Genomic DNA, 19,713 nt, shown 5'->3' with positions numbered 1-19,713 from the left:
TACTAAAGCCTTTGACTGTGTGGATCACAATAAACTGTGGAAAATTCTGAAAGAGATGGGAATATAAGACCACCTTACCTGTTTCCCGAGAAACCTGTATGCAGGTCAAGAAGCAATAGTTAGAACTGGACATGGAACAACGGACTGGTTCAAAATTGAGAAAGGAGTGTGTTAAGGTTGTACATTGTCACCCTGCTTATTTAACTTATATGCAGAGTAAATCATGCAAAATGCTGGGCTGGAAGAAGCTCAAACTGGAATCAAGATTGCTGGGAGAAATATCAATAACTTCAGATATCCATCCTGTGGCAGAAAGTGAAGAGGAACTAAAAAGCCTCTTGATGAAAGTGAAAGAGGAGAGTGAAAAAGCTGGCTTAAAACTTAACACTCAGAAAATTAAGATCATGGCATCTGGTCCCATCACTTCATGGCAAACAGATGGGGAAAAAGTGGAAACAGTGACAGATTTTATTTTCTTGGGCTCCAAAATCACTGCAGATGGTGACTGCAGCCACGAAATTAAAAGATGCTTGCTCTATGGAGGGAAAGCTATGACAAACCTAGACAGTGTATTAAAAAGTAGAGACATCACTTTGCTGAAAAAGTCCATATAGTCAAAGCTATGCTTTTTCCAGTAGTCATGTGTGGATGGGAAAGTTGGACCATAAGAAAGGCTGAGCACTGAAGAATTGATGCTTTCCAATTGTGAGGCTGGAGAAGACTCTGGGACAGCAAAGAGATCAAACCAGCCAATTCTAAAGGAAATCAACCCTGAATATTCATTGGAAAGACTGATGCTGAAACTGAAACTCCAATACTTTGGCCACCAGATGTGAAGAGCAGACTCACTGAAAAAGACCCTGATGCTGGAAAAGACTGAGGGCAGGAGGAGAAGGGGATGACAGAGGACAAGATGGTTGGATGGCATCACTGACTCAATGGACATGAGTTTGAGCAAACTCTGGGAGACGGTGAAGGACAAGAAGGCCTGGTGTGTTGCAGTTCATGGGGTCGCAAAGAGCCGGATACGACTTGCTGTTGTTCAGTTGCTCAGTCGAGACTGACTCTTTGCGACCCCACAGACTGCAGCACGTCAGGCTTCCCTGTCCTTCACTATCTCCCAGAGCTTGCTCAAACTCATGTCCATCAAGTCAGTGACGCCATCCAACCATCTCATCCTCTGTTGTTCCCTTCTCCTCCCGCCTTCAATCTTGCCCAGCATCAGGGTCTTTTCCAATGAGTCAGTTCTTCCATCAGGTGGCCAAAGTATTGGTGCTTCAGCTTCAGCACCAGTCCTTCTAAAGAATGTGCAGGGTGTATTTCTTTTAGGATTGATTGGTTTGATCTCCTTGCTGTCCAAGGGACTCTCAAGAGTCATCTCCAACGCCATAGTTCAAAAGCACCGATTATTTGGACACAACTTAGTGACTGAACAACAGTATCCAAAAGTATTCAAAATATATCAACAGAGTTGATACAAAAGAGATGTGGCTGTTAAAAAACACCTACAGACCTTGGAGGTCCTGGGGCTGGAGTTTTGCTCAAACAGGGCAAGTGGGGAGAAATGAGATGTGGAGTGTAGATTTCCTACGAAAAGTGTAGGGGAGAAGTGACTTTGCTGAAAAACCTTGGTAGCTGTGGGTAGCCATGGTAACGCAGAAAAGTTATCTGAATTATGAGGAAGTTCCTATAGGTTGGACTTTACCAGAAGGAAAGGAGATGGCAAGTGAAGGGGGAGGGGAGAGGAGGTGAGAGGGAAGTGCTGGGCTGGGAGGAGAGGGAGGGAGAAAAGCGGCTTGGGGGGTTTGGGGCTGCACCAGAGGGGAGGGAAGGGCTGGGAACCACGTCCAGGTAGGGAGCCATCTGCAAGGGTTTTCTCTTGTTCTTAACAATTTTCTGTAACTGAAAGTAGAAAAGACTGGTGTGGTCCTGGCAGGTGAGGCCGCGTCCTGCCTCTTGGATTCAGACTCTGTCACTTAATCAGTGGTGACTGTGGCCGCGTCTGCATGACAGGAGCTCCAATGAGCCTCGCAAATTCTCCCCAAGTCCCTTGCAGCCTGGCTCTGGGCTGGTGTCAGCTAAGTGCTGACTGAGTTCTGGAAGGCTCTCCTTCAGAAGTTGCCTGGAGGAAACAGGTCAGGCTCTCTTATTTGTTTTGAGCTTCAGCTCAAACAAATAAAAACTAAACCAAACAGGAAGTAAAGTGCTGTGTCAGAAGCACTTCCAACCCTCTAAGAACAAAAACAGCAAGAGGGTACTTGCCACCTGCAAGGAAGTGCTGGGCTGCAGGCAGGCTGCTGCTCTGGCGTGGGAGGGAGGGAAGGGAGACCAGGGACACTCGGCCGTGCTCTCAGCAGGCCGGTCCAAAGCGGTGCGGGCTTTACCAAAGATAAAGACAAAACACTGAGGTTGAGCCCCAGATCTGCCACTTAATAGCTCTGTGGCTTTGGGCAAGTTGCTTAACTTTTTCGTGCTTCCGTTTCCTCATCTGTAAAAGAGAAATCATAGTAGTTCCTGTCTCACAGGCTTGCTGAGAGAATTGCAAAGAATAGAGTGCTTAAATAATAAGCACTTGATACCCAGGGATCCATGACTGGATGTGTGATTACTATAACCTGCCTGAGGAGCCACGGTCAGGCCCTTGGCTATCAGGCAGGGTGTCACTGAACCTTTGGAGGATCAGGCATCGCTGCCTTTCATTTTTCTACTGTGGCCTGAGGTCTTGATATTGGGGTATGTGGCACCTACAACCCAGCTGCACAGAGTTTTGCTACATCTGGAGTTAGATGACTATACCATTGCATGCTAAGTCGCTTCAGGTTTGTCCGACTGTTTGTGGCCCCATGAACTACTACTCCTCCGTCCATGGGACTCTGCAGTCAAGGATACTGGAGTGGGTTGCCATGCTCTCCTCCAGGGGATCTTCCTGACCCAGGGATCGAACTCACGTCTCTTAAGTCTCCTCCATTGGCAGGCAGATTCTTTACCACTAGTGCCACCTGGGAAGCCTGATTATACCATTAAGTCCTATTAATTTTTACTAATTTTCTTAAGGACAGTTCAATTTGGTTAAGAAAATGTAAACTTAAAGACTTGGGGTTTCCCTGGTGAGACCTGGCTTCGATCCCTGGGTTGGGAAGATCCCCTGGAGAAGGGAAAGGCTACCCACTCCAGTATTCTTGCCTGGAGAATCTGCATGGACAGAGGAGCCTAGCAGGTTACTGTCCAGGGAGTTGCCAAGAGTCAGACACGACTGAACGACTAATTATCCACATGTAAACTTAAAAGACTTGGAAAATTATCTATCAGTTCCCACAAGTAGAAGAGCTAAAATCATAAAATGGTCAATTTGTTCAGAAAGATGAGCCCTAGAACAGGAGCTCTCTTACTCTTCTTGTTGAACTTGAGCCAGCAGATGGTCAGACCTAGAGCCCCTTGAGGGCCAGGATCGGACTGGTTCGTTTCCTTGGTCCCCAGTGCACCACCAGGCACGTGGTGAGAGCTCAGTAAACACTTGATAAATGGAAGGAAGGAGAAAATGTGAGAGATCACCCCCACAAGCTGCATCTCTCTTCCCAAAGAGAAGCCCTTCCTGCTACTCCATCAGCTGAATCCAGCACCTGTGGCCAGGTTAGTACACAGCTAAGGTGTCCTGTGAGAGAAGGGAATTTCCTGATATGTTAAGTATGTTAACATGAACTTTGACAATACCCAGTTGGCTCAGTCCAGTTTTAAGCTTGAAAACCAGGCACGCCCAAATCTCCATCCTCTCTGAAGACTAGGCTTGGCCTCCTTCAATCTCCAGCTCTCAGAATTCTTCTCTTTTCTTAAATTGTTGTTGTTGTTTTTGTTGTTTTGGCCAGACCGTGTGGCTTGTGGGATCTTGGTTCCCCAAACAGAGATTGAACCTGGGACCTCAGCAACTAAAGCACTGAGCCCTAGCCACTAGATCACCAGGGAATTCCTCAACATTCTTTATTAGAGTCGTTATCATCAAAAACAAACATTCATTGAGGACCAGCTATCATGATCAAGACTGGATTCCGAGGGTTCAGATAAGGTGGGGGGTCAGAGCTCAGTACCTGACCTAGGGCATTTAGAATCTTGTATTTGTTAGCTTGTGCTGCATAGCAAACCATTCTAAACTGTGCTGGCTTGTAAAAACAAACATCTACTGCTTGTTCACAGTGAGTTGTCTAGGATGGCTTTTGTGACCTGGACAGCTTAACTGGGACTGGACAATGTAGGATGGCCTTGCTCACACATTTGGCAGGCTGTTTGGTCCAGGATCACTCATCTTTGAAGGTCAGTTGAAGGATCCATCTCTTCTCCTTATGTTTTCTACCCCTTAGCTGGCTAGCCCAAGCTCTTCACACAGTAATCTCAGGATTTTCTAATGTTTCATAGGCCAAAACAAGTCATATTTACATTTAAACTCAGACTCAAAAGAATGAAGACACAGACTCTGCCTCTTGGAGGTAGAAGTGGCCAAGGGAAGTCACATGGCAAAGGGGCAGCATCGAGGCAAAGGAGAAACTATTGTGGTTGTTTTGCAAATTAGCTACCATGGGTCTTATTGGGACAACAAGGGTGATTCATGAAAATATAAATAAGAACATGAAATAGCACAGGATATCTGCCAGGAAAACTGCACAGAGGAACTCACACCTGAGTTGAAAGGAGTGGTGGAACTGAGATTGGATGGACGTCAGGGAATATTCCAGCTGGAGGGAGTAGTACGGATGTGCAAATGCACTTGACCTATTCAGGGGGGCAGTGAATGTCCAGCTGTGGCCCCAACGGGGAGTTCACTTAAGAAAAAGGGAGGAGCTAAGGACACCAGCATAGTCGAGACAGAGTCTCAACACTGGCCAGGGTCTTGATGAAAGGCATGTGGGCTCCATTCTCTAGTCAGTAGGGAGCCATGCAGGGTTTTGGTCCAGGGCCAAATGACACTGTACTCTGGAAATGGTGTGCAGGTGGAAAGGAAGTTCTCTGATTTTGCCATCCTGCACAGATGCACAACATGCCACGTGATCAAGTGCCAGGGGGACTTTTCAGCAGTGGGTGGAGTGGAGTTTTCTTTGTCGTCAGGTTTTGCTTTGTTGTTGTTATTGTTTTTTACCCTATGTGTACCTGAATTACCCCACCATCAAAATGAAAACACTACTATATTTACTCTCTAGGGTTATTTTAAGGGTCAAGTATGAGAATGTATGTAAAGTGTTCGGCACAGAGGTTGGGTTTTGGTAACAATACAGAGCAGAAAGATTTGGAAAGGGAGTCATGATAAGCAGGAGAAACGTGTGTGTGTATTTGGGGTTACTCCCCTCAGAAGAATCCAGAAACCCTCCATCTACACAGGGCAGACCCAGCCTGTCTGCCTCCCTGGATAAACTTTCAGCTCTCTTCTGGGTGGAGGGGCAGGCCAGGGGGTGGGGAGGGAAGGGGAGAACTAGGGAACTGGAAATGACCGAGAATATGGGGGTGGGGGGGGGCACAAACAATCTCACAGAGCACCACCATCAGGAAAAACCCCTCTGAGACCATGATAAAGTGAGACAGCACAGGCCACTTCATCCCTGTGACTGAGCCCAGGGAAACCGAAGTCACCGTGCCACCCACAAACTTCCAAAACCCCCCTCTTGGCTAAAATGAGTGACGGCTGCATCTTTGCTAAGCACAGCTTTATCCCTGCTCTAGTCAGCCCTCCCCAGAGAGAAGGTATCTGTTGAGAAAATCATAGAATTGTCTCACTTTTTTGTGCAATCCATTGCTTTCTCGGATCCTCCTCGATCACCATCAAAGTCCAAATTCTACAATGGGTTCTAACACCCTCTTACAGAAATGCTCCATGCTCCCCATGGTGTATGTGCTCCCTCAATGTGTGTCCCTGGGGGATTTTGGCTGAAGATCACTGACATCCTGTTCATTGTTATGAACACTTTCAATCCTAACTGCTCTTTTTTTGGATAGACTGGTTGCATTAATTACAGTTCTTTGGAAAAACAGAAGCAATAGGGATACTCACATTGTATATAAAACACACAAATACATAGGTAGGTAGGTGGGTAGATAGATAGGTGTGTGTGTGTGTGTGTGTGTGTGCGCGCGCTCAGTCACTCAGTTGTGTCTGACTCTTTGCAACCCCAGGGACTGTGGCCCAGCAGGCCCCTCTGTCCATGAGATTTCTAGACAAAAGTACTGGGGTAGGTTAGCCATTTCCTTCTCTAAGGGATCTTCCTGAATCAGGAATCAAATCCACATCTCATGCTTAGAAGGCAGATTCTTTACCACTGAGCCACCAGGGAAGCCCAAAATATATAAATACGGAAGCTTATTTTAGATAGATATACAGGAAGGTAGGTAAGTAGTTAGATAGATAGAGGAAATTTATTAAAAGGAATTAGCTCATGAGATTTTGGAGGCTGACCAGTCCCACAGTCTGTAGTCAGCAGATTATCTGCAGTCAGCAGGTTGGGGACCCTGGAGAGCTGATGGTGAAAGCTCCAGCCCCAAAGCCAGCAGGCTTCATACTCAAGAAGAGCTAGTGTTTCAGTTTGGGTCCAAAGGCAGGAGACCAATGTTGTAGCTCAAGGGAATCAGTCAGGATGTTTTTTCTCTTAGTCATGAGAGGGTCAACCTTTCAATTCTATTCAGGCCTTTGATTGATTGGGTGAGGCCCACCCATACAGGGGTTGGGTGGGGGGCGGTGGGGAGCCCTCTGCTTCACTTGGCCTGCTGAACCCAACATGAATCTCATGCAGAAACACCCCCATGGGCACACTCAAGAGTGTTTGACCAAGTATATGGGCATCCTGTGGCCCAGTCAAATAGATGCATAAAGTCAACCATCACACTGGGGTTTAATGTTGGCTAAAGACCTAAAGAAAGGCCTGGGTGCAGCCAGTGTGCTGAAGGGGTGGACCAGTGAACGAGCAGATGCTGAATCAGGCAGGACCCAGCGTGACCACCGCAGCCATGTCTATTGCCTTTGCCCCAAGTTTCCCAGGTGACAACGTGCCTGCCAATGCAGGAGACATAAGAGACGCGGGTTCGATCCCTGGGTCAGGATGATCCCCTGGAGGAGGGCATGGAAACCCACTCCAGTATTCTTGCCTGGAGAATCCCATGGACAGAGGAGCCTGACGGGCTACAGTCCATAGAGGTGCCAAGAGTCAGACACAACTGAAGCAACTTAGGGTGCACGGACTGTGTTCCTATTTTTGAAAGTTTGTCATCGGGGAAGTTTTGTGCAGGCACAGTGGGAGGTGGAAAGCACATGCTGGTTTAGAGACTGTCTGCTTAGCCAGATAGTCATGGGGCCCTGGAGACAGAGGGTGTCTCTGAGACCAGGACCCAGAGGAGCCTTCCTTAGGGGAATCTGGGTCCACACAATGGAAGGAGGCTTAACAAAGGTACCTGGGAAATCTGAGCAGGAAATGGGACATGAGCTGGGAGGGTCAGGGTTGTCCAACAGGTAAGTGCTGTTTTCAGGGCCTGCTTCCTGAACGTGTGGCCTGTGCAGTAACACAGAAGAGGTGCCCCGTGCTTGATTCAATGCTCTGTTCCTCTGGGTTAGAAACTGGCAGTTGAAGACCTGCTACTTTCTCTTTTTTTGATGCAGTTAAATTATCTCAGTAAATTTAAAAGTAGAAATGTCAACCCCTCCTCCTGCTCAACGGTAGCATCTCGTGTGTGGCTCTCATCCATGTCAGAGGTGGGGGAAGCAGATGAGGAGGTGTGTTGAGGATGAGGCGGAGCCAGGAAGTGGCCAGTGGACACAGCCAGTGGAGGAGGCCTGGCTCCGGGAAGTTCTAAGGGAGAAATGTGTGGGTTGCTGGGACTTGCCAAGAATTTCATCACAATTTTCCATATCCCCTCCTTGTTTTATCTACTTTATGCCCAGAGCAAGGCTTGAGGATGCAGGAAACGGCTGCATTCAAGCCCCAGTGGAGAATTTTTAAGCACCTGGACTTAAACTAGTCACTGTACCATTGACTTGGTCAATTGTAATATAATATTTTTCCATTTGGCTTCATTACCACCTTGTGACAGTATTGTTTTCCACTAGTTGGACTGCACATGAATCATGGATTTGTTTTAGCACAGTTTTCATGTGAAACTGAATTCTGACAGCCAACTAACCAACCTGCAAATCTACTTTTGGAGCACAACTTGTTTGTAAGCTGAGACTGTGCGTGTTTAAAATTAGTAGAATACTGTATTGCAAAATCGCAAAGACAGTTACAAAGCAAGAATGCCCTAAATATATCCTTGGGAGAATTACAGAGGTAAGCAGTCTCCAAAAAGGCCTCAGTAATTGGCAATGGTGACGACGGGGTGAGTTTTGGGTACAGGGCAACTCCGTGCAGTTTTTAGAGTTTCTCTTTTATGTAAGGCCATGAAATCGCATTTGATTCCATGCCATCTGGTGAAGTCACTGGAACCAGGTTTTAGTGTCTATTTTGATGGTCAGGAAAACTGAGGTCTTGATAGAAATTCCCCTGGTCGGTCCACAGGCCAAGGGTGCACAGGAGCTGAAGGAGCTGTGAGATCTCTGTCCCGTAAGGATTTCAGGAAGCCAAGGATGCCTCCTTGCTCGAGCAGCCCTCTTTTCCACTCTGATCTCTGATTTTTGCTTGCTTTTGATGGCGTGTCTGGGCTAAGATTTTGAGAGTAATCTGTACACACTCTTGGTATTATTGTTCTCCAGTCTGTGAATAGCCCTGCAAGTATAGGATTTGATTTTATCGTAATTGGGGCCCTCCTGCCATTTCATTGTGGCTTCTCCTTTGTCATGGGATGTGGGGTAGCTTTTTTGGGTGGGTTCCAGTGTCTTCCTGTAGATGGTTGTTCAACAGCTAGTTGAGATTTTGGTGCTCTGGCAGGAGAAGATGCGCGCATGTCCTTCTACTTTACCATCGTGAACCAATTTATCTACACGCTTGTAAATCCTTCCTATATTTTCCCTCTTCCCGGTTTCTCGCTTGAGCTGGGGTTTCCCTGTCCTCATTCCCCTTGGGAAGCATGCAGTGGACAGGAGAGTAGAATAACTTCTAAGACCTTGTCTTCCAAAGGTCTGTGCATTCAGGTCAGACCCAAATTGTCTAGAATAAACACAAAGTGTATATTCCCCAGGTAGACAGAGTCTCCTGGGGCGGGAGAAAGCTGATCTGTTTAGTAGCTGAACCTGCTAGGACACAAATAGGAAATGGCTTTACTTTACCTTTCTCTGTCTTTAAACATATTTAGCTGAATTTCCATTCCTGGCTCCCTGACATCTCAGGCTGACTTTTTCTTGGAGGGTGGTAAATGTCTAGGGCCAATTTAAAACAACTGAAAATGCCAACCTCCTTTCCCCCACACCTAATCCTAAATCTCTCTGCTCAAGCCTGGCATCCCAGCATCGCAGGGAGAAAGGGGAGTGAGGGGTCTCTTTGCTCTTCCCTCCTCCACTTCTCTGTCGGCTTGAGCAACTAAAGGCCACTTTCCTCTCCAGTCACTGGTAATTCTCTTTCAATTGACTCTCCCATTTGAATGTCCGTCCTTCTCTTTCATCGGGACATGAGAGGCCAGTTGATCTCTCTAGTCAGATCTGCGGAGATGCCCTTGAGGATGCGCATGTGTGGCAGGGAAGGCAGGAGAGATGAGATGCACACACAGGGCTCTGTGGGGGCCTGAAACCAGAGAGAGCTGGGCCGAGATGCTCAGCACCCTCGGGAGGTGAGGCTGTGCCCTAAATACACCCTTAGGAGAATTACAGAGGGAACCAGTATGTGCAAGGTTTGCACCTTCCCTCCAGAGTAAAGGCTGGAAACCGGAGGCCACTAGCCAGGCTTGGCTGTAGAGAGAGACATCTTGGTTAGCACATGCTGTGAGCGACTTGAATGTCATTCCAGTCTGTCATCAGCCCATGTTTGTCAGAGTCTGGCTCAGTGGGCCCCATTCAAGTCCATTCACAGCCTGGATCCTGAAGGCCTAGAGCCTGTAACCTTGCTTGGGAACCAGGAACACAGGCTGCTGCGGCCCAGATGCCACCCCCTGAGGCACCCTGGCAACAGATGCTGCAAAGGAGCCCAGGTCCTGAAGGGCCCATCTGGGGACAGGAGACGAGAGCCGGTTCTCCCCAACCACACACACCCTGGTGCTGTGTAACCCGGGAGTAGGACATTCAGCAAGGACAGCTTGTGTTCTCCGCCAGCCAGGAAGATCTGGGTTCAGGAGCCAGCAAGTAATTAATCACTTCAATCAAGTAACTTTTCTTTGTCGACTTGAGTTGGTGAGAGAAAAAAATTAGAAGGCAAAATTAACAATTTATCAAGCTATCTTATTCCTCATGCCGAATGTCACCCATCCGTTCAAACGTCTATCTTTTGTGGTCATCTTCACCATTATTCACAGTCTTTGCTTTTAATGAATGAACTCAATGATCCATCTGTTCTTTCATCCATTCGTTAAAACCAAGCACTCATGACCTGCCTGTGAAAAGGACTTGGGATAAAAACAAGCAAACCACCAAAAAATAAAACTAAAAAGTGAGAAAGCACCCCAGCCATGGTTGAATCCACAGCCAGAAGAAGGAGAAGGTACGATCCTCAGAAACACATTCACCTCAGCCACAGGCAGACACATCCTAAATCATGACCATTCTGCTTCTTCATCTATAAGTTACTTATTTATTAGCACCTCAGTGTGATGGGGGCGAACCGGACTTCCCTGGTCGCTCAGATGGTAAAGAATCTGCCTGCAATGCAAGAGACCCAGGTTCAATCCCTGGTCAGGAAGATCCCCTGGAGAAAGGAATAGCAACCCACTCCAGTATTCTTGGCTGGAGGATTCTGTGGACAGAGGACCCTAGCAGACTATAGTCCATGAGGTCTCAAAGAGCTGGACACAACTGAGCGACTAACACTTTCGGTTTCAGTATGATGGGGGCGAACCAGTCCAATGGCCACTATCTCTGACCCCCAACTTCCCATCAGAGGGACATGGGGTGGAAAGGATTGAATCAGAACTGGTGTCTCTCTGCCTGAGGAACAGAGAGAGCCACAGTTAATGGATGGTTGCATGTGTGTATGTCTGTGAGAGTGTATGCATGTGTGTGTTATGTATGTGTGAGTGTGTAAGAGTGAGTATGTTATGGGTAATTGTGCCCATTGTGCACAAAGTGTGTATGAACATGCATGTGTTATGTGTATAGAGGTATTATGGATTGAGTTGGCCAAAAAGTTCATTCAGATTTTTCCATCAGCTGTTACAGAAAACCCAAACTTTTGGGGCCACCCCAATATTTAGGGCATGAATGTGTATCAAGTGTGTGTATGTAAGATATTAATACAATGCCAAACCTGGGGACAAGGTGGGTTATGGAGTGATAAATGCTTCTTAGTCCCACAGCACAGAAATGCAGCCTAGGGTGGGGCTGGGTAGAAACCCAGCCTAGGTTGGGTTAGGGAAGGGAATGTTTGGAGTTAGGGAGGCTTGGGCTGGGGAAGAACTAGAGCTGCCAGTAGGAGCAACAGCCTCTCTCCTCTGGTGGGGTCAGATCCACGGGCCTCTGAGAACGTGGTTCCTTCTCTCTGTGCAGCTCACGTGTCCCTGATGGGCTGAGGCCCGGCTCACACGCTCCTGGAGGCCTGGCCTGGCCGAGCCTGAGTGCCCTGCATCCCGTAGAGCACCACTGAGAACTTGGGGTGGGAACCCTGACTGTGGGGCACTGCCTGTTTCCAGGGGTGACGGGGTGCACTTGTGGGTAGGCTGGCCCAGGTCAGAGGGCAGGGCAGGCCTGGAAAGGTGGCCCCCTGCCCCATGGGGCTGCTGGAACCTCCAGCTTTGTGTCTCTTTCACTGGGACACCATCTGAGACTGCTCACAACACCTGCCATGATGCCGTGGGGGGAAGCATGTTCTCCAGAGTTCAGGGCTATGAAATACAGGGCCAAGTTATGGGGAAATAGCCAGGGAATCGGGGTGGCCTGTGAAGCTAACAGACAGCTGCTGATCTGGCTCAGGTCTCCAGAGGTGCAGTCCTGGGTCAGGGGAGGGGCCTGGCCTGACCTGGGGGTCAGGAGGAGGATGGGCTGGGAGGGGTAGGGGGCTCAGCCCCGCACAGCGGCTCTGGCTCCTGGGAGGTCACCTTGATGGTCTGTGACAACAGGAGGCGGGAACAACCCCAACCCCTCTGTGTAGGAGAGACAGTAAGATCCTATTTCCTGCTTGCTCCCTGAAGTGAGTCACCTACGGAAGTGAGAAAGAGGACACACCTCTCCAGACACTATTTTCCCTCCATGAGACTCAGCAGGTGGGGCACCAGGTTCTGAGAGGTTCACCATGTCCGGGCAAGAAGGAGTGGCTGGGCATCAAAGGGCAATCTCAGGCTCGTAACCTGGTCACCTCAGCGCGTGAGGTCACACGTGGGAAGGCCCACGGGAGCTATTAGTGGTGTCCCCTGGATGTTTCCTTTCCTGTCTTGGCCTGGTGGCCTGCAAGGACATCACAGAACTGGGGAGCCCAAAGCATAGCCGGGGCCTGGGGCAGGTGAAGGAGAGAGGCCAGCAGCCTCGTTCCAGGACTGAGCTGAGGACGGCTGGGACGCTGCACACGACATGCTGGGCGCAGGCCTGGCATGTGGGACATCCTCAGGACATAGAACCCCTGGAGACTCTGCAGGTTCGGTTCTCAGGCTGAACCTCGACCTCCTCTAAACTTCACCAACCGGCTGAGCAGAGTGAAATGGAGCTGTTTACTCTGGTGGCATAAAATCACAACATAACTTACCCTGACATGGAGAAACAGAGAAGAGTTTAAGGTTGCCAGGATTCCAAATTTCAGGTGATTTAAAACATGTTTTAAAACAACTTTTATGCTATTTACTTCTTTCCTAGTAATTTTGCTATCTAAGATGTTCATCAGTTCCAACACAGGATTTGCAGTGATGGAACACTGAGGTATGGTCATTACAGGATGGCTGCACTAAAGAAATGCTGTGTTTGAGATGCAACTTCCTCGAGTGAAATCAGAAGATTTCTCACCCAGGCTCTCATTTGAGTCTGTCACTCTCCTTGGATACGAGATTATAGCTAGGTGGTATGATATTGTCAACCAAATGTGGTATGATATTGTCAACCAGCTATTATCTCTGAATGAGGATTTCAAACACTTTTCCAAGTCTTTCAGAAGGAAATCAGTAGCACACTTGAGATAGGAAAAGCTCATGAAAAACGTCTTCCCTGGTAGCTCAGTTGGTAAAGAATCCGCCTGCAATGCAGGAGACCCCGGTTAGATTCCTGGGTCGGGAAGATCTGCTGGAGAGGGATTGGCTACCCACTCCAGTATCCTTGGGCTTCCTTGTGGCTCAGCTGGTAAAGAATCCACCTGCAATGCGGGAGACCTGGGTTCGATCCCTGGGTTGGGAAGATCCCCTGGAGAAGAGAAAGGCTACCCATCAGTATTCTGGCCTGGAGAATTCCATGGACCGTATAGTCCATGGGGTTGCGAAGAGTCAGACATGACTTAATGACTTTCACTTTCACTTTCATGAAGGATTCAATAAAGGAAGAGTTTAGAGAGGAGTGGTTGGGTGTCAGGAAATCAGAAGGGAGAGTACAGTTCCAGGGGCTGTTTCTGAAGGAGAAAGCCTCACAGAGCAGGCTTCCTTGAAGGAACTTGGTGTTGGGGCCAGTGTGAGGCAGGAGAGACTCCATCTTGAAGCCTGTCATCCATCTTAAAGACAGGATGTGAACTGGGCCTGAACCCTGCCCAAGAGTGAAGAAACTGTTGCTAGTGAAAACCAGGTCTCCTGGAGACTTCCCTCCCTGTAGATGACAAATGGAGATTGCAGTTGAGGTCAGGCTGCCCCTGTTACATTAACCATGAAGACATCCCCCCTTGATGTATAATCATTGTTCCCCCACTTTAATCTTAATTGTTTGTTCTCCTAGCACCTACTTGTTGTAAAACTCAATCCTATACAACAAAGAGGTTGCTAACATGTAACCAGTCACGTAGCAGAGGGGTATAAAGCTGGGCCTCTCAGAAACATCAGGGTCCTTGTTGGGAACTGATTCCCTTTGGATCCGCTGGCATCATAAATTGTCCTCCACTGTCCTGAGAGTGTCCTTTGAGCTGTGTTTTGTGACTCTGGATTCCACCACAATGGGTCCTCTAGTTGAGAGCTACGACCTTGCCCTGAAGGAGCTAAGGGAATAAATACACATCACTCTCCCCACCCATCTCCTGCTCAGGCTCCCCGCTGGCTAAACTCACCTGGGCATCGGAGAGCTAGAGCGAGAACCCTTGATCTGGGTGAGGCACATGGGCAGAAGGTAGCAGGAAGAAGAGCAGAAGACAGACTTGGAAGATCATCAGTCCAAGGAGGGTGTGTCTTCCACTTTTAGATGCACCTATTTGGGATTAGGGCTTCCCTGGTGGCTCTGAGGTTAAAGCGTCTGCCCGCAAAGCAGGAGACCTGGGTTCGATCCCTGGGTCGGGAAGATCCCCTGGAGAAGGAAATGGCAACCCACTCCAGTATTCTTGCCTGGAGAATCCCATGGATGGAGGAGCCTGGTGGGCTAGAGTCCACGGGGTTGCAAAGAGTCGGACACGACTGAGCAACTTCAGTCACTCACTCATTTGGGATTAACATATAAAGGGGTGGTAACATCTGAAGAAAAACTAAAAAAACAACCTGAGTGGCTGGTGAGCTGAAGTTGCCAAAACTGCAATGTTGGACTTTTAAGGCTAAAGCGTTCTTTTATCTCAAACTAGATTATGATCTTGTTGCTGTTCAGTTGCTAAGTCGTGTCTGACTCTGCAACCTCATGGACTGCAGCACGCCAGGCTTCCCTGTCCTTTACCATCTCCCAGAGTTTGCCCAAACTCGTGTCCATTGAGTTGGTCAAAAATATAATCACAAAAAATTCACATCAACCCAATGTCAGTTAATCAGCAGTATGACCTGATACCCCGTGAAGCTGGGGGTGGTGGATGAACTCATTAGCTCTGATACTCAGGATCCAGGCTCCAGGGCACCTGCTGTGTGTTACCCAGTCTTAGGCTGACAGTTGGTCTCCAGGGATTAGGTAAGAAGGGAGTAATACACAGACACACAGTTGTGCTTGATCCCTCTGGGAGAAAAAGTGAAAATGCAGCGTCTACATGACACACGGCTGGGCTCTGTGGTTAAGGAAGTTTCTGAGAGTCACTGTCCTTTCTGACTCCTGATTGCCAAGACCTGGTGGGACCTAATGTCCAGTCAGCCCAAGTTACGGCAACAATAAAAGAATGAGGAAGGCGACAGAGAAAGGCAAGAAAAGAGAAGAGAAAATAAATAGTCAGGAGCCCTGGGCCAAGGCAGAACCACGAGCAGAAACAAAGAGACACTTGAGACTGTATACCCAGAGAAATGAGGATCAGAAGAATGGGGAACTGGAAAAGAGCGAGACAAGACGGTATTTAGAGACTTCCTGGGTTTTGGTGGTAAACGTGTTTATTTTAACAATTGCTAATAGCTTGGGTTTGGGCCATCAGAATCAATGTTCTCTGCCCTTGGAAATGCTGACAAACTCTCCAATGATGGGGCTGGCTATCAACTTTACTATTTATTTTTGAAATGAAGGCATATTTTATTAATGAGATTTGATTAATGAGTTATAAAAATTTTAAAAAATAGAACGTGATGAAGCAAATAAAAAGGTGGTTTTAGAAATTTACATTCTAGTAATTAATTCAGCTTGGGGGCGGGAGTGGATAGTATTCATGTGAGGCTATGTCTGAATTAGACTCCAGTGGATTTCCAGGTCAAGGGCATGATGTGAGGCCTGGGGCACGAACAGCACGGGGCTGCGCCCAGGGAGTGAGAGCCGAGGCCAAGCACAGAGGGACAGGACAGGGCCAGGGCTTGTAAAATATGAGCATGAAACTTACTCTCTCCACCTCAGGGTAGAGTGTAATGAAAAGAAGGCAGACAGGCTTCAGACATTACGAGATACTAACTTCTGTCATCTATGCTTTTAGAGTTTTCAGTAAGTAAAAAATTAGGCCCGCCATTCTGCCAATAGGAAAACCGGGTAATGTTTAGGAGATATGCAGAACTGACATAGAATGCGTGCAATCATTTATGAGAGCAACTTTTACGTGAGAAGATGTTCTCTTTTGTATTTATCCCCTAGGAGAATCATTGCTGGATGAGCAGACACCGTGAAGTAAGAAATTCATATGCCATTTGCTAGGATGACTGGCCCTAAATCAACCTTCCAGCAGGTGCTTGAGGCAATATAAGATAAGTAGTTTATAATCTAGTTAGAGAGAAACATATAGAAGACTCAATGAGAAGATAACACAAGGCAGAATTTCACAAAGGGCTCAGCTGTGTAGTTCTGGCTGTCAGGGTGGCAGGAATTCAGGCAGCCTCGGGTGGTGTTGACAGATTCTCAGGGAAATCAAGACAGATGCCAGCTGGGCCTGGAAGGATGGAAAGAATCCGCATGGGGCGACGGAGAGAATGCAGTGCTTGAGGGGTGGGGGCAGCGAAGCCACAGAGGAAGGTGTGCGAACCAGCTGCACGCAGGGCACAGGCCTGGCTGCATGTCCTGGGTGAGGGGCTGGGCGTCAGCGTCGGGAAGAGTTAGTACTCATTCTCAGAAGTCATGGGTTTCTGCAGTGTCTGGGTCAAATGAGAAACAAGCTCTTGATGACTTCGGCCCCATAAAGTACCACTACAGCATCATTCGGATGCCAGTTTCAATCTTCCTGGGAGCTGGCAGGGATGATAAACAATAAAGATACTGTCTGCTGCCGGTGAAGATGCTGATGCCAACATTAGCAACTGGGATTGCCTGTTGTCAACATTTTCTGTACTGTTAAAATTTTTTTTTTTAAATCACCACCAAAAAGTCTCAAAGTAGCTACAGATAATTTCACTGGTGAATTCAACGAAACACTTAAGGAATAGTGAAGTCAGTCGTGTCTGACTCTTTGCGACCCCGTGGACTATAGCCCACCAGGCTCCTCCATCTGTGGGATTCTCCAGGCAAGAATGCTAGAGTGGGTTGCCATTTCCTTCTCCAGGGGATCTTCCCAACCCAGGGATCGAACCCAGGTCTCCCGCATTGCAGGCAGATGCTTTAACCTCTATAAGGAATAAATAATACACAAAATCTTTCAGAAAATCAAAGAGGAGCAAATACCTTTAAGCCCAATCTATGAGGCTGGTGTTACCCTAATACCAAAACCGGGCAAAGACATGACCAGAAAAGAAAGTAGAGACGAATTATGAATACAGATGCAAAACTTAACAAAATTTTAGCAAATCAAATCCAACAATATACTAAAAGGATAATATATTCCCACCAAGTGGGATTTAATCCAGGAATTCAAGATTGGTTTAACACTTAAAAAGTACTCAATCTAATTCCTCGCATTGACAGACTAGAAGAAAAACTATATGATGACCTTGTGTTGCGTTGTGTGCGTGCTCAGTCGTATCCGACTCTTTGCGACCTCACGGACTGCAGCCCGCCAGGCTCCTTTGTCCACAGAATTCTTCAGGCAGGAACACTGGAGTGGGTTGCCATTTCCTCCACCAGGGTATGATGACCATAATAGATACATAACAAGCATTTAATAAAATCCTACTCCCATTCCTGATTAAAAATTCTCAGTGAACCAGGAATAGGAGGTAACTTCCTCAACTGATAAATAGCATCAGTCTTAATGAAAACCCCACAGCAAACTTCAGACTTCATGATCAAAGATGGTTTCTGTCTGTGATCAGGAATGAGACAAAGATGTCTGTTTGCATCCCTTCTGTTCAATATTGCGCTGGAGATTCTGATTTGTGCAATAAGCCAAAAAAAAAAAAAATTAAAATCTTGAGTGGCTCAGGCCTGACGCCGGGTGGGGCCCCAGGTCCTCCGGGGATGCCTCTAATGTCCTCCAGCACATGACCGGATAAGATGTTGACTCAAGCCTGCTTGACCACTATGTAGCTTAAAACATCTCCTCCTGCCCCTCCCCGCCTTTGGATATTATTTCGTTTTTCATTCTCTTGGAACTTCAGTTTCCTAAGGGATGGAATGGGTATAATAGCACTCCCCTACCGAAGGAGGAAACAGACAGAGCTGGACTCCACCTTAGGCCAGGCTGAGAACATTAGGCTACACGCATGGTCACCCCCCCAACGGACACTGAACTTTGTGCCTGGTGTCTATAGAAGTGGCAGACCAATGGAAAACCAGACCCCCGGATACAAGAGCCTCAGGACTTGGACTTGGACTCTCTGTTGCCTAAAAGAATATGCTAATTATCTCTGTGACAGAACAAAGTGGTAAATTCCATTATGTTTATCAGGTTATGACCACAGGCCTATTGATAAATATCCAGTTTATCTAGTCTTGTGACACATGAATCATGGGTTAACTTTGATCGTATCTTTTACCTTGTCCAGACTAGTTTCAAGGAATTTGGGGAGGTGGGTTTGAGCAAGTACACTTAGGGTATATAAGATTTTCACAAAAACTGGTCTGGGTCCTTGGCTAAGAGGAGACTCTGCCTTGGGCCCACCGGTGTAATAAACTGTACTCCACTATCTTCACTGTCCTTCTGAGTGAGTTTGTTTCCCAGAACACGTGGCTACAACACTATAGATCTATCACGAAGACTTCATGGACTAAGTATATAAAGAAAACTGCAAAGGGCCATTCCAGCGTCTGATTTTGCTACATTCATGCTGAGTGCTGGGGAACTATGTGATCTGCTAAGAACACAGGTAGGTCCATGTGGGGGGTTGGGATCTGAGAAGCAAAGTGTGCAGAAGGAGGGGCTGGGGCCAGAGGTGTGGGCCCTCGCCTCCTAAGCTGTAGTAGGACAGAGCCGGACCGGAGCCGTGCCCGGGCACCCAGCTGGGCTGAGCCTCTTCTCCTCCTGGGGGTGGGGGTGGGGCCTGAAGGCCAGTGGGAAGAGAGGAGGGGGCTCCAGGAACCTGGACCAGATTTGTTTAGGGCTTCTCCTCCTTACTGCTCGGCTCCCTTCGCTGACCTTTAGAAGCTCCCTCCACCCCTGAAGAGTGAAGTTCAAAGTGTACTCAGTCGTGTCCGACTCTTTGAGACCCCAAGGACTGTAGCCCACCAGGTTCCTCTGTCCATGGAATTCTTTAGGCAAGAATACTGGAGTGGATTGCCATTTCCTTCTTCAAGGGATCTTCCCAACTCAAGGGATCAAATCTGGGCCTCCTGCATTGCAGGCAGATTCTTTACCATCTGAAGCACAAGGGAAGCCCACCTCTAGAGGCTCCTCCTAATTCAGAGGAAAGTAATCTGATGAAAATAACCCACAGTGGGACACCAGGGGCGATGACTCAACACTTGACCTCTTCTGGGAGTATCTGCCTTCTAAAAGAGCCCAGGACAAAGGCGGCGCCTAACGTGACTCACCAGGAGCCTGGGGAGGGCTGGGGCCGGGCTCCTGCCAGGAGGTATTTTAGGTCACAGTCTCTTAGTCTTCTGCACAAGTCTCCTCCTCTCAGACTGAGCTGACTGCCTGCCTGCCCTGCAGCAGGGGAGGGGGGAGACCTCAGGAGAGGATGAGGCCCCCTTGCCAGGGGAAGCACCAGGAGTGGGGGAAGGGTGGGGATGCAGAGAGGATGGACAGATGTGGCTAGTTCACCGTTGTTACTGGTAGGGTGAGGTGGACCAGGCGATACAAAAGCCAGCCG

The sequence above is a fragment of the Odocoileus virginianus genome, chromosome 22 (genome assembly GCF_023699985.2).
Source record: "Odocoileus virginianus isolate 20LAN1187 ecotype Illinois chromosome 22, Ovbor_1.2, whole genome shotgun sequence".
Taxonomy (NCBI): Eukaryota; Metazoa; Chordata; class Mammalia; order Artiodactyla; family Cervidae; genus Odocoileus; species Odocoileus virginianus.
The sequence above is the reverse complement of the archived record's forward strand: the minus strand, read 5'-3'. Positions refer to the sequence as shown.